This window comes from Neofelis nebulosa, chromosome 3, assembly GCF_028018385.1.
Source record: "Neofelis nebulosa isolate mNeoNeb1 chromosome 3, mNeoNeb1.pri, whole genome shotgun sequence".
Taxonomy (NCBI): domain Eukaryota; kingdom Metazoa; phylum Chordata; class Mammalia; order Carnivora; family Felidae; genus Neofelis; species Neofelis nebulosa.
The window spans coordinates 951,745-966,188 of NC_080784.1; the positions used below are offsets into that span (position 1 = coordinate 951,745).

The 14,444-nt window shown below is 44.2% G+C and overlaps 1 pseudogene; it reads left to right on the top strand.

Annotated features, from left to right (window-relative positions):
• The first annotated feature begins 10,306 nt into the window (after positions 1-10,306).
• Positions 10,307-14,060, top strand: LOC131506293 (ubiquitin carboxyl-terminal hydrolase 17-like protein 6; annotated as a pseudogene).
• Positions 14,061-14,444: the final 384 nt, after the last annotated feature.

Genomic DNA, 14,444 nt, shown 5'->3' on the forward strand with positions numbered 1-14,444 from the left:
TACATAGAAAACCAAATTAGTGGGGCGCATGGTGGCTCAGTCAGTTAAGTGCCCAACTCGGTTTTGGCTCAGGTCATGACTCACAGTTCGGGCTGATGGCGCAGAACCTGCTCGGGATTCTGTCTGTCTGTCTCTTTCTCTGTCTCTCTGCCTTTCTCTGACCCTCCTCTGTTTATGCTCTCTCTCTCTCTCTCCCTCAAAATAACTTTTAAAATGTTAAAAAAAAAAATAGAAAACCAAACTAGTGAACTCGTGGATGTTTATATGAAATATTCACACAAAAGCCCAAGAGATAAAGTGGGGGAACTGAGAAAGACATTGTAATACCCTTCAAAAAGCACAGGATAATTAGATTCTCAGTGTTTCCACATATGAAAGAGGGATATTAGTCATTTCTAAATGAACAGTAGGAGCCAGTTACTGCCTTGTCCTCCTGAAAGAGGAGAAGCGCTCTCTCTCTCTCTCTCTCTCTCTCTCATCTCGGACTTCTACATGTATTTATGGGAGGGACTAATATGGGACTCATTCCCATTTAGTGATTTGGGGATTCATGGCTGTTGAGAAAAATCAGATTTTCATAGCTTCTTTCTGCGCTACGAGTTTTGCCAAACAGTATACAGCCTGTCACTAGAAGAGATGATGATTTTTTTTACATGATTATTTAGATTCAAGTTAGTTGACATATAGTGCAGTACCGCTTTCAGGAACAGAATTTAGTGATTCATCACTTACATACAACACCCAGTGCTCAACACAAGTGCCCTCCTTAATGCCTGTCACCCATCTAGCCCAACCCCCCACCCACGTCCCTCCATTCATCCTCAGTTTGTTCTCTTTATTTAAGATTCTCTAGGGGTGCCTGGGTGGCTCAGTCAGTTGAGCGTCTGACTTCGGCTCAGGTCATGATCTCACGGTCTCTCAGTTCGAGCCCCGCATCGGGATCTGTGCTGTCAGCAGAGCCTGGAGCCTGCTTCAGATTCTGTGTCTCCCTCTCTCTGCTCCTCCCCCCACCCATGCTCTGTCTCTCTCTCCCTGTCAAAAATAAACTTTAAAAAGATTCTCTTATGGTTTGCTTCCCTCTCTGTTTTTATCTTTTATTTCCTGTCCCTAGGCATACCTGTTTGGTTTCATAAATTCCACATATGAGTGAAATTATATGATGTTTGTGTTTCTCTGATGACTTATTTCGCTTAGCATAATACACTCTAGTTCCATCCACGTTGTTCCAAATGGCAAGATTTCATTCCTTTTGATTGCCGAGTAGTATTCCAGCGTGTGTGTGTGTGTGTGTGTGTGTGTGTGTGTGTGTACACACCAACTTCTCTTTTATCCGCTCATCAGTCGATGGACCTTTGAGCTCTTTCCATAATTTGGCTATTCTTGATAGTGCGGCTATAAACATTGGGGTGCATGTTCCCCTTAGAATCAGCACTTTTGTACTGTTTGAATACCTAGTAGTGCAACTGCTGGGTTGTAGGGTGGCTCTATTTTTTAACTTTTTTGAGGAGCCTCCATAGGGTTTTCCACGGTAGCTGACAGTTGGCATTCCTTCCAATGATGCAAAAGGGTTCCCGTTTCTCCACCTCTGTGCCAGCACCTGCACCTGTTGTTCCGTGAGTTGTTAATTTCAGCCATTCTGACAGGTGTGAGGTGGCATCTCCTTGTGGTTTTGATTTGTACTTCCTTGATGATAAGTGACGTTGAGCATTTTTTCGTGTGTCTGTTACCCATGTGGATGTCTTCTTTGGAAAAGTGTCTATTCATGTCCTCTGCCCATCTCTTCACTGGATTAGTTGTTTTTTGGGTCTTGAGTTTGAGAAGTTCTTTATAGATTTTGGATACTAACCCTTTATCTGATATGTCATTTGCAAATATCTTCTCTCATTCCGTCGGTTGTCTTCTAGTTTTGCTGATTGTTTCCTTTGCCTTGCAGAAGCTTTTGATCTTGATGAGGGTCCAATAGCTCATTTTTGCTTTTGGTTCCTTTGCCTCCGGAGTCAAGTTGAGTAAGAAGTTGGTGCGACCAAGGTCAAAGAGGCTGTTGACTGTCTTCTCCTCTAGGGTTTTGATGACTTCCTGTCTCACATTTAGATCTTTTGTCCACTTTGAGTTTATTTTTGTGTATGGTGTTAAGAAAGTGGCCCAGGTTCATTCTTCTGCATGTCGCTGTCCGGTTTTCCCAACACCATTTGCTGAAGAGACTGTCTTTATTCCATTGGATGTTCTTTCCTGCTTTGTCAAAGATTAGTTGGCCATACGTTTGCGGGTCCATTTCAGGGTTCTCTATTCTGTTCCATTGATCTGAGTGTCTATTTTTGTGCCAGTACCATATTTTCTTGATGATTACAGCTTTGCAATACATCTTCAAGTCTGGAATTGTGATGCCTCTAGGTTTGGTTTTCTTTTTCAGGATTGTTTTTGACTATTAGGTCTTTTCTGCTTGCATACAAATTGTTTGTTCTAGCTCTGTGAAGAATGCTGGTGTTATTTTGATAGGGATTGCACTGAATATGTAGATTGCCTTGGGTAGTATCAACATTTTAACAATGTTTGTTCTTCCAATCCATGTCCATGGAATGTTCTTCCTGTGTGTGTGTGTGTGTGTGTGTGTGTGTGTGTGTGTGTCTGTCTTTCTGTCTGTCTTCTATTTCTTTCATAAGCTTTCTATAGTTTTCTGTGTATAGATTTTTCACCTGTTTGGTTAGGTTTATTCCTAGGTATTTTATGGGTTTTGGTGCAGTTGTAAATGGGATTGATTCCTTGGTTTCTCTTTCTGCTGCTTCATTATTAGTGTCTAGAAGTGCAACCGATTTCTGTGCATTGATTTTTGTCACAGACTATGAGTCTGGAGTTCTCTCTTGTGCAGCAGAAGAGTGGACACAGAAGTGAATACAAGAGAGGCTAATGTCCAGGAGGAGACGAGAGCCCCAAACAGGCGTTTCGTCTCCATATTTATTGAGCTCACGAGGTATTACCCGTGTAGTGAACGTGAAGAAAACAAGATCTTACACACGTGAACACAGAGCAAACAGTCACATAGTAATCATTAACTTGTGTGAGTAAGAAGCAAAGGGTCTGGGGGGCAAGTGGAGTTTGTGATCAAGGTACATTGGCACCAGATGGAAAGTAATTTCCTTCAGGTGATATAACAAGTTTCCTTCGTGATCCCATTACAGTATCTCACTAGCTAACCTCGGGCGTTTTCGCCCCGTGGTGGTGGCTTTCCTCCCTAAGCATTTTTCTATCCCATTACGTAAATAGAATCTATTTCCCCAAGATTTTAAATCCTGCGACTTTGCGGAATTCATGGATCCGTTGTAGCAGGTTTTTGGTGCAGTCTTTTGGGTTTTCCACATAGAGTATCCTGTTGTCGGTGAAGAGTGAAAATTTGACTTCCTCCTTGCTGATTTGGATGCCTTTTATTTCTTTGTGTTGTCTGATTGCTGAGGCTAGGACTTCCAACTCTATGTTGAATAACAGTGGTGAGACCTTAGGGAGAAAGCGTTTCTGTCGCCTTCCTGACCTTAGGGGGAAAGCTGTCAGTTTTTCTCCCATGAGGGTAATATTAGCGGTGGGCCTTTCGTATATGGCTTTTATGATCTTGAGGTATGATCCTTCTATCCCTACTTTCTTGAGGGTTTTTTTTTTTTTTTTTTTTTTTTTTTTGGTCAAGAAAGGATGCTGTACTTTGTCAAATGCTTTCTCTGCATCTATTGAGAGGATCATGTGGTTCTTATTATTTCTTTTATTAATGTGATGTATCACATTGATTGATTTGTGGACATTGAACCAGCCCTGCATCCCAGGTATAAATCCCACTTGATCCTGGTGAATAATTCTTTGAATGCCTGTTGGATCTGGTTGGCTAGTATCTTGTTGAGAACTTTTGCATCCATGTCCATCATGGATATTGGACTGTAGTTCTCCTTTTTAGTGGGGTCTTTGTCTGGTTTTGGAAACAAGGTAATGCTGGTGTTGTAGAATGAGATTGGAAGTTTTCCTTCCATTTCTATTTGTTGGAACAGCTTCAAAAGAATAAGGGTTAACTCTTCTTTAAATGTTTGGTAGAATTCCCCTGGAAAGCCATCTGGCCCTGGACTCGATTTTTGGGAGATTTTTGATTACTAATTCAATTTCATTACTGGTTATGGGTCTGTTCAAACTTTCTATTTCTTTCTGTTTCAGTGTTGGTCACTTAGATATTCCTAGGAATTTGTCCACTTCTTCTGGATTGCCCAATTTACTGGCATATAACTGCTCATGATATTCTCTTACTTTTGTTTGTATTTCTGCAGTGTTGGTTGTGATCTCTCCTCTTTCACTCGAGATTTCATTTATTTGGGTCCTTATTCTTTTTGATCAATCTGGCTACGGGTTTGTCAACTTGTTAATTCTTTCAAAAAACCAGCTCCTGGTTTCATTGATCCGTTCTACTGGGTTTTGTTTTCGTTGTTTTTTTTTTCCTCGATATCATTGATTTCTGCTCTAATCTGTATTCTTTCCCATCTTCTGCTGGTTTGGGGCTTTGTTTGCTGTTCTTTTTCCAGCTCTTTAAGGTGGCAGATTAGATTGTGTAGCTGAGACCTTTCTTCCTTCTTTAGGAAGGCCTGGATTGCTGTATACTTACCTCTTATGACTGCCTTTGCTGCATCCCAGAGGTTTTGGGCTGTCGTGTTATAATTTTCATTGGCTTCCATGTACTTTTTAAAAATGTTTGTTTATTTTTGAGAGAGAGTGCGAGTGGGAGAGGGGCAGAGACAGAGGGGGAGACAGAATCCCAAGCAGGGTCCAGGCTCTGAGCTATCAGCACCAAGCCCGACACAGGGCTCAAACTCACGGACCTGAGACGGTCACGTAACCGACTGAGCCACCCAGACACCCCGGCTTCCATGTACTTTTTAATTTCCTCTTTAATTTCTTGGTTAACCCATTCATTCTTCAGTAGGATGTTCATTAATCTCCGAGTATTTGTGGCCTTTCCAAATGTTTTCTTGTGGTTGATTTCAAGTTTCATATCATTGTGGTCTGAAAATACACACCGTATGATCTCGATCTCTTTGTACTTGTTGAGGGCTGATTTGTGTCCCAGTATGTGATGTCTTCTGGAGAATGTTCCATGTGCACTGGAGAAGAACGTATATTCTGCTGCTTTAGGACGAAATGTTCTGAATATATCTGTTAAGTACATCTGGTCCCACGTGTCATTCAAAGATATTGTTTCCTTGTTGATTTTATGCTTAGATGATCTGTCCATTGTTGTAAGTGGGGTGTTGAAGTCCCCTACTATTATGGCCTTATTATCAGTGAGTTTCATTATGCTTGTGATTATTTGATTTATATATTTGGGTGCTCCCAAACTGGCGGTATAAATGTTTACAATTGTGAGATCTTCTTGGTGGATACGCACCTTCACTATGATATAATGCCCTTCTTCATGTCTTGTTACAGTCTTTATTTTAAAATCTAGTTTGTCTGATATAAGTACGGCTACTCTGGGTTCCTTTGGCGACCATTAGCATGATAGATGGTTCTCCATTCCCTTACTTTCCATCTGAAGGTGGCTTTGCGTCTAAAATGGATCTCTTGTGGGGCACCTGGGTGACTCAGTCAGTTGAGCGTCCAACTTCAGCTCAGATCATGATCTCGCGGTCTGTGAGTTCGAGCCCTGCGTCGGGCTCTGTGCTGACAGCTCAGAGCTTGGAGCCTGCTCTGGATTCTGTGTCTCCCTCGCTCTCTCTGCCCCTCCCCCGCTCATGCTCTGTCTCTCTCTCTCTCTCTCTCTGACAAAAATAAATAAACATTAAAGAAATTGAAAAAAAAAATAGATCTCTTGTAAGCAGCCTATAGATGGATCTTGTTTTCTTATCCATTCTGATACCCTGTTTCTTTTGATTGGAGCGTTTATAGTTCATTGACATTTAGAGTGACTACTGAAAGATATGAATCTATTGCCATTGTGTTGCCTGTAGAGTTTGGAGTTTCTGGTGATGTTCTCTGGTCCTTTCCAGTCTTTGTTACTTTTGGTCTATTTTGTTTTGTTTCATCCTTTCTCCCCTCAGAGAGTTCCCCTTAAAATTCCTTGCAGGGCTGGTTTAGTGGTCATGAACTCTTTTATTTTTTGTTTGTCTGGGAAATTCTATCTCCCTTCTATTTTGGATGACAGCCTTGCTGGACAAAGGATTCTTGGCTCCATATTTTTCTGATTCAGCACATTGAATATGTCCTGCCACCCCTTTCTGGCCTGCCAAGTTTCTGTGGATAGGTCTGTTGAGAACCTGATCTGTCTTCCCATAGAGGTTAAGTGTCATAGACTCTGGGTCTGGAGTTCTCTCTTGTCCAGAAAGAGAGCGGATGCAGGATTACAATGAGAGAGAGGCTAATGTTCGGGAGGAGACAAGAGCCCCGAGTAAGGGTCCTTGCTCCATTGTTGTCAGGATCAGAGGCTTACAAGCATGATGCATGTGCACAAAGGGACAATGAAATCGTGAACATTAACTCATGGGTGTGAGGGAAAGGGGATTTTGAAGATATGTGCTGTTAGGGGTTTGGGTCAATACGAAACAAAATCCTGGCACTGGCCAGAAGGTTGTTTACAGCAGACGTGAGGCACCACCTCTGTTTACCTAAACTGGCCTAGGGGATAAGAAAGACAGAGCATGCTACCTCAGGGTCAACAAGGCGTCTTTCTTTTGCTAATTAGCTCAGCTCTGGGCAATTTTGCCCTTCTGTGGTCTAAAGTCCTGTTTTCCTCTTTTTGTCCTTCCTTTCCTTCCTTCCTTCCTTCCTTCCTTCCTTCCTTCCTTCCTTCCTTCCTTCCTTCATGTGAAAGCAGCTTTCTGCTATTGTACTAGATCAGGGGGCACTTCCGCCCTGAATACCTAACCTTATTTACCTAATCTTGGATGTTTTCATCTTGAGATTTCCTATTCCTACACCTTTGTCCTATACTGGGGGCCTTTGCCCTGTTTACCTAATCTTGTTTACCTAATCTCGGAGGCGTTCATCCTGTGGCTTTCTATTTCTTTATGCCTTGTTAACCCATTGGTGTAAGCTCAGGGAATTCCTAAGCTTATTCCCCACAGTTAAGGACTTTTTTCCTCTTGCTGCTTTCATCACTCTTTCCTTGTCTGTATATTATGTGAAGTTGACTATATACACCTTGGTCATGGTCGGTTTTTGTTGAATCTAATGGGAGTTCTCTGTGCTTCTTGGATTTTGATATGTCTTTCCCCAGATTAGGAATGTTTTCTGCTATAATTTGCTCACAAAAACCTACTACCCCTTATTCTTTCTCTTCATCATCGGGGACTCCTATGATTTGGGTGTTACTCCTGTAAAAAAATTTTTTTAACCGTTTATTTATTATTGAGAGACACAGAGACAGAGCATGAGCGAGGGTGGGGGGCGGGTAGAGAGAGGGACATACAGAATCCAAAGCACGCTCCAGGCTATGAGCTGTCAGCACAGAGCCCAACGCGGGGCTCCAACTCATGAACTGTGGGATCATGACCTGAGCTGCCGACTGAGCAACCCAGGTGCCCCACGGTTATAGCATTTTTAATATCGTCCTTACTAGCTTTTACTTCTTTTACCCCTGCAGAAAAGGATTCTATGCTTTTTTTCAGCCCAGCTAGTATTCTTATTATCGTGGTTCTATATTCTAGTTCAGACATTTTGCTTATGTCTGTATTGATTAAGCCTCTGGCTGTCATTTCTTCCTCTTTCTTTTGGGGTGAATTCCTTCATTTGTCATTTGGCAGGAAGAAAAAGAATTAATAAAATGGAAAAGTTAAAAATTAAAAACAACACAAAAAATCAAATAAAGGAATCTAGACCCTAGGTGTGTTTGGTCTGGTTGCTGAAAGAAGCTTGACAAAATAGAGATAAAAGGGAAAGAAAAAAAAAAGTAAGAAAAAGTTTAAAAACTACAAAAAGGATATAAAATAGAATAAAATGAAATGAAGAAAGAGAAAAAATTACCAAAACATAAAAAAGCATAGTAAAAAGAATTTCAAGAAAAATTTAAAGAAAAATGAAAAGAAGCTTTTCTCTTGGTTTATCCAAGAAAAAGAAAAGGGGGAAAAAATAGCAATTTAAACAAAAGCAGGAAAAAAACCCCACAAATAGACCAGTAAACAGAATGAAACCCAAATGAAGTTACCTCAGGTTTCCCCTAGGACTCAAACTATGAAGCACTCTATAGTCCGTACACTAAGCAGCGGGAGTGACTTCTGGTGGTCCTCCAGGGCTTGGTCGGTGCAGTTGGGCGGGGCTCGGTGTAACTGCTCCGTTCTCCACTAGGAGGCGCTGCTTAGCTTACTGCTGCGGACCCGTGTGGTGCGTGTGCGCATGTATGCACATGCACAGGAGAGGTGTAAATGGCTTCACCCAGCCTCCTAGTTTCTGGCACAGGAACTCTACGCTCTCACCGACCCTCAATCAACCACCCCTTCTCTGTCTCCAGCTTCCGTCCACTCCCTGCTTCTATACTGCCCATGTCCAAGCTGTCAGCCTGCCAGGCAGGACCTCCCTCCTGAGTTTTACCTCAGATGAGGCTGTGTTTCCAGACCCTTAACTCCTGAGGCCCCTGCAGCTTGGACCCACTCTGACTCTCTGGGGCAGGGTCTTGCTGAGCAATGGTCAGGTGCCACCTCGCCCCAGAGAACATTCGTGTGATTGCGCTGCAGCAGAGGTTCAGAGACTGTGGCCAGGTGCCTGCTTGCCCCAGAAAAAGTTCATGCAATCGCACAGCAGCAGAGGTTCAGAGATTGTGGCAATTCACGACACACAGCCCGCACCAGGTTTTACTGAACTCTGGCATTTTTGTTCTAATACCAGCAAACGTGGCTGTTCTCCGGGGCTCACTGGGATCTTTGCCTGTGGGAAAGCCATATGGCCTCTACCACATGCCCTCCAAGCAGGGGAACTACTTCTCCCCTTGTGGCCCACAGACTCCTTGGAGCCAACTGCCTGTTCCTGGGGATTCGCCCCTCCTCCCCACCAGAGCATGGCCAGGCACTGACCTCTGAAACCTCAGACTCTGCACGCCCCTGTTTATAGAGTCGTAATGGTATTAAAACCCTCTCCTTTCTCCTTTTCTTGTTCAGTCACTGGTGAGTGTTTCTACTCTTTCTCTCTAGCTACTTTTGGGTGGAGTGCTTTCCCTCTACATTCCCCCCATCCCCCGCCCCTTCTCTGTCCTCTCTCCACAAAAACAGCTCCCTACCCTCCGTGGCTTCTCTCTCCCCCAGTTCACCTCTCACACCAGGTACCCGCCAAGTTCTGTGGCTCAAGTTGTGCAGATTATTGTGTTAATCCTCAGATCAATTACCTATGTGCCCAAAATGGTTTGGTGCTGACCTAGCTGCATTTCAGGGATGAGAGAAGCCGAGAACTTCCATGCTGTTCCGCCATCTGGGAACATGAGGTTTAGTTCACTTAAGTGTGTGTGTGTGTGTGTGTGTGTGTGTGTGTGTGTGTGTGTGTGATGCCGATGTCAATTCAGGAAGAGAAGGTTGGATACCAATATTTCTACAGGTTGACTCATATTTGTGGATATTTCTGAAGCTATTTCCTTTATGGCTAATGTGCACTGCTCTGTGGGCATTTTCCCTAAGATTCTGCTCAATTTAGATAAAATAAAAAGTAAAACTAATTTCTTTTGATTAAGTCTTCAAGATCCAAAATCCATTTAGTCAATTTGAACTCTTTCAATTACAAAAATGAAATATCATGAAGGGTATTCCACTTAAGACATCTTATTGATCTCCAGAGGTTGTATAAGCAATTACCAAAAACTTGGTGGCTTCAAAGGAGAGAACGTTATTCTCTCACAGTCTGGAGATGAGAAGTCAAAATCAAGATGCTATTCAGGCCACATTCCCTCTGAGGCCAAGTCAGTGACAAGGGCCAGGCAAAGTCCTCCTATATTTCTTGGCCTCTATTTACCAAAGAGGAGAAACAGACTTTGGTGTCTTCTCTTCTTAAGCTATAGCTCCTCTTCCCAAGTGTTATGACTTCCAGATATGATTTTTTTTTTTTTGGTCATTGCAAATTACATGGTGCACCAGCATTGCTCGTTTTCTAAAAGGACCTGATCATCGTAACATGTGTGAAAGAATTCTCTTGTCCACTCAAAAATATATCGAATTTAATAAACCAAACAGAAGAACACAGGGGAAGGGATGAGAGAGAAAGAGAGACAGAGAGACAGAGAGATAGAGACACACAGAGAGAAGCAAACCTTAAGAGGCTCTTAACTACAGGGAACAAACTTAACTGATGGAGGGCAGGTGGGGGGGGCGGCGGTGGGCTAGATGGGTGATGGAAATTATGGAGGGCGCTTGTGATGAGCACTGGCTGTTGTATGTAAGTGATGAATCACTAAATTCTAATCCTGAGACCAATCTCACCCTACATGTTAAGTAACTAGAATTTAAATAAAAACTTGAAGTCAAAAAGCAAACAAACAAGGGGAGCCTGGAGGGCTCAGTCAATTAAGCATCCAACTCTTTTGATTTCAGCTTAGGTCATGTTTTCACAGTTTATCAGTTTGAACCCCACGTTGGGCTCTGCACTAACAGCATAGAGCTTGCTTGGGATTCTCTCTCTTTCTTCTCTGCCCCTCCTCGGCTTGCCCACGTGGGCTCTCTCTCTCTCTCTCTCTCTCTCAATAAACAAACAGTAAAAAAATAAAAACAAACAAACAATAGAGGGGGAAAAACACAATTTCGGTGGACCCTGCCGTTCTGACACCTGGTTGAGTGAGAGATACTGACACATTACAGCCACAGCTTAAATGAGGGCGCACTGTTCCCTGCATTTCCAAATTCCAACCTCAAACTGTGTATCAATGTCACAAATCCACAACAAACGTGTCCTGAAACAAGTGAACCTAAAACTACCTTGCAGTGTAATGTCCCAGTAGTACCAGTTAAAATTTGGCAAATAAACGATGGATATAGGATATGTACTCATATTGGGAAGGGAGCTAAAAAAAAAAAAAAAAAAGATTTTACAAAGCATGAAACCAGCCACAGGATGTCTCTTGTTAGCATTTCTAGGCCACACCTTGATAGACAAATGTGTTGATAAAAACCTTCATGATAGTTGTACATACGGACCATATGGAGAGAGTTCAGGAAGTTTAGAAGCACAGTGATGGACAGCAATCATCCCCAAATAATTTGCTGGTGCCACACACATTCTGGCTGGTGGGGAAGAAGTCCTCCTACATGACACCCGAGCTCAATTTGCAAAATGATCTTCCACATCCTAGGAAAAATAATATCCATCAGTGCTTGACTCACTTGATATTACTCTGAAAGCAAAGTGGACACTCAAAAAGGACTTCCACGGGGAAGTTGGAAACTCTCAAGTCAGTCTGTGCAGAAAGGGAGCAATGGAAATGAGGGAGGTGGAGAAAGTGCTGAAATGTGTGTCTATCCATTGAGGGAGGCAGGGGAAGGAGACAGGCTGGGCTGAGTGGTCTCTCTGCAGAAGAGTGACCACACCTTAAAACCCTTAATCCCACCTTGAGCCTGTGGCTGATTGGATGACGTGTTCCTAGTCGCGTGGGTGGGGCGAGCAATAAAGGGGCTGGGGAGAGGGCCACAGCTATCATTCTGAGACAGGTCTCCTGAGAGAAGCATCGCTCTGCAATGTGAGGCTCCACATGGGAGATCCTATGAAAGCTCTTTCTGGAGACATGAGGGCTGTTTTGTCCTACTGCCAAGAAGAGTTTCAGTTCAATGTCTTTCCCAAACTCAAATCTTGCTGCTCAAATATAGGTGGTGCTGAAGTCCACAGGGGACCCACTCTACCTCAGAAGCCATCACCATCATCGCAGACACTCTGCAACCTGCCTAACGGTTGGGCTCCCATGTCAATAGGTCTGCCCCCCGCAAAGAAACCTGTGAGTTGGAGGAGACCTTCTGTGGTTGGGGCTGGACTGCAGAACCTGGGGAACACGTGCTATGCGAATGCGGCCCTGCAGTGTCTGACGTACACACCACCCCTCGCCAGCTATAAGCTGTCCAAGGAGCACTCCCAAAGCTGTGGGAAGCAGACATTCTGCGTGCTGTGTGCTCCGCAGGCTCACGTGACCCGGGCCCTCTGCTGCCCTGGAGATGTGATCCGGCCCCGCCAGAACTGCTGGCTGCCTTCCACACACACACAAGCAGGAAGATACCCATGAGTTTCTGATATTCACTCTGGATCCAATGCAGCAAGCGCGTTTGCGTGAGGACAAGACTTCAAGAGCCCCACTGTCTGAGGACCTCACCCTCATCTGGCAAATCTTTGGAGGGTATTGGAGGTCTCAAATCCAGTGTCTCCACTGCCCTGGCGTTTCCAGCACTTTTGACCCTTACCTGGATGGCAGGGCAGCTCAGAGTGTGAGCCAAGCTTTGCTCCAGTTGGGGAAGCCTGAAAAGTTGGATGGTGAAAATGCCTATCATTGTAGTACTTGCCTAGACAAGGTACCTGCTCCCAAGACGTTAACTTTGTACACTTGCCCCAAGGACCTAATGCTGGTATTGAAATAATTCTCAGATTCCACAGGCAGCAAACTGGCTAAGGAAGTGCAATATCCTGTGCGCCTTGACCTGCGACAGTGCGTGTCTGAGCAGAAGGCGGGATTGATAATTTACCTGCTCTATGCCGCGCCGGTGCATCCGGGGACGAAATGTCACAGCGGACATCACTTCTGTTACATCAAAGCTGGGAATGGCCAGTGGTACAAAATGGATGACACCAGTGATGTGACTTCTGCCCTGAGCCAACATGCCTATGTCTTCTTTGACACCCAGACGAGTGAATTGGAAAGAGACCACGGGAGTGCACCAGGCAGTGGGGAGACCACATCACTCCAGGCTGACCATGCAGACATGGCTGTGGCCCAAGGGGGGGTGGGGGAGGGGCTCACACAGACCCCAGCATCAAAGTTCCAGAGGTGGAGGACCACGTGGAAGAGACACCAGTGCAACCAATCACGTTAGACCAGTGGAGAGTCTTCCAAGAAAGCCACCATCCCAAGTCTGAATTCAACCTCAGGAAAACAGAATTTGTTCTTCCCGCCCACGCAGTCCTAATTCACCAGTCCAAATACAGAGAGGAGATGGAAAAGGATCATCCTGAACAAAACATCTACCGGCTCAACAACTTAGCCAGGGACATCCCACCTCAGAGGGCAACCAACATCGGCAAAGTCCCTTGTCTCACAGGCAGAGCCCGAGCTACCAAGAGGAAGAACAAGAAGGGACAGAGGTCTTGGGAAGCAGTCCAGGGATCTGAGTGCAGGCTTTAATGCACACACCTGCACACATACACACTCAGCCACAAACATTCACTCATGGCCCCTTGTAGAACATTATGTGTGATCTGGACATGTGGAGGGGCCATCTATCTGGCTGTGTTCATGACATATGGCATTCAACTTGACCTGAAGAATACTGAGCTATAAGGCTGGCTGTCTATGATGATGTTATTGGAGAGTTTTAGGTTTGTTACTGGATATTTGGAGGATTTCCCTCCTCCGTCAGCACCAAGGAGCACTGGGGAGCTATGGGAGCCTGAAAGGGCCAGAGGAAGTGGCCAGTCGGGCATGAAGGGTGGAAACAAGGCTGAGCACCTGGAGTCCCTGTGAAAATGCCTGATACTCACGGTTCTATCATCCCATCCCTTACTCTCTGTTTATTTCTAAAGTACATTTGCCCAAAGATATTCACGTGTGGACGTTAGGTAAAGATGCGTTTGGAAATATCCAAACATGCACCAACAGAAGAAGGAGTTTGAAACAAACTCAGTGCTTCCACACAGAGAAATGACAAACGACCAAGAAACTGGATGAACTACAGCTCCAACTGAAGGCAGACAGACTTTTCAGGAAGTTTTTGTGTGAAAGGGGAGGAACAGAAGTAAACAGCAATTGGTTAATTGTGCAAAGTTTTTACTTGCATAAATAATATATATTCTGTAAAGTCTACACATGTCAACGTGAACATTGGCTAATTGCTTGGAAATGGTAAGCAGCAAATAAATGCTTGTTTTTCAGGAGATAAGTGGGTGAAGCCTTATTGGCTCGTGTTGATTAAATTAGGCTCCCTTAACAATCACCCTCCCATGAGCCTGCAGAGAAGATGGTGGAAAGGAACCTTCTCCCACCTGTAATCGCTCGGCCACCAAGCAGCTGTATCTTGTCCCGCAGAGTTTGCTACCATCCCCCATCTGACAATCTCCTACACATGGGAGGAGGCACGGGGATTTCCAGTCGGTTCCATTACAATCTCGGTCCTCAGTTGTACACCTCAGAAAAACAGTCCCAAATGGACACCTAGGCAGCGATGTGGTATTTAAGGTCAAGGTATGGATGGATGTTCTAAGTCATAATTATATTTCTTGGGAGAGACAATGACTAAATACGTTGTTGAATGGGGAATTGGTGC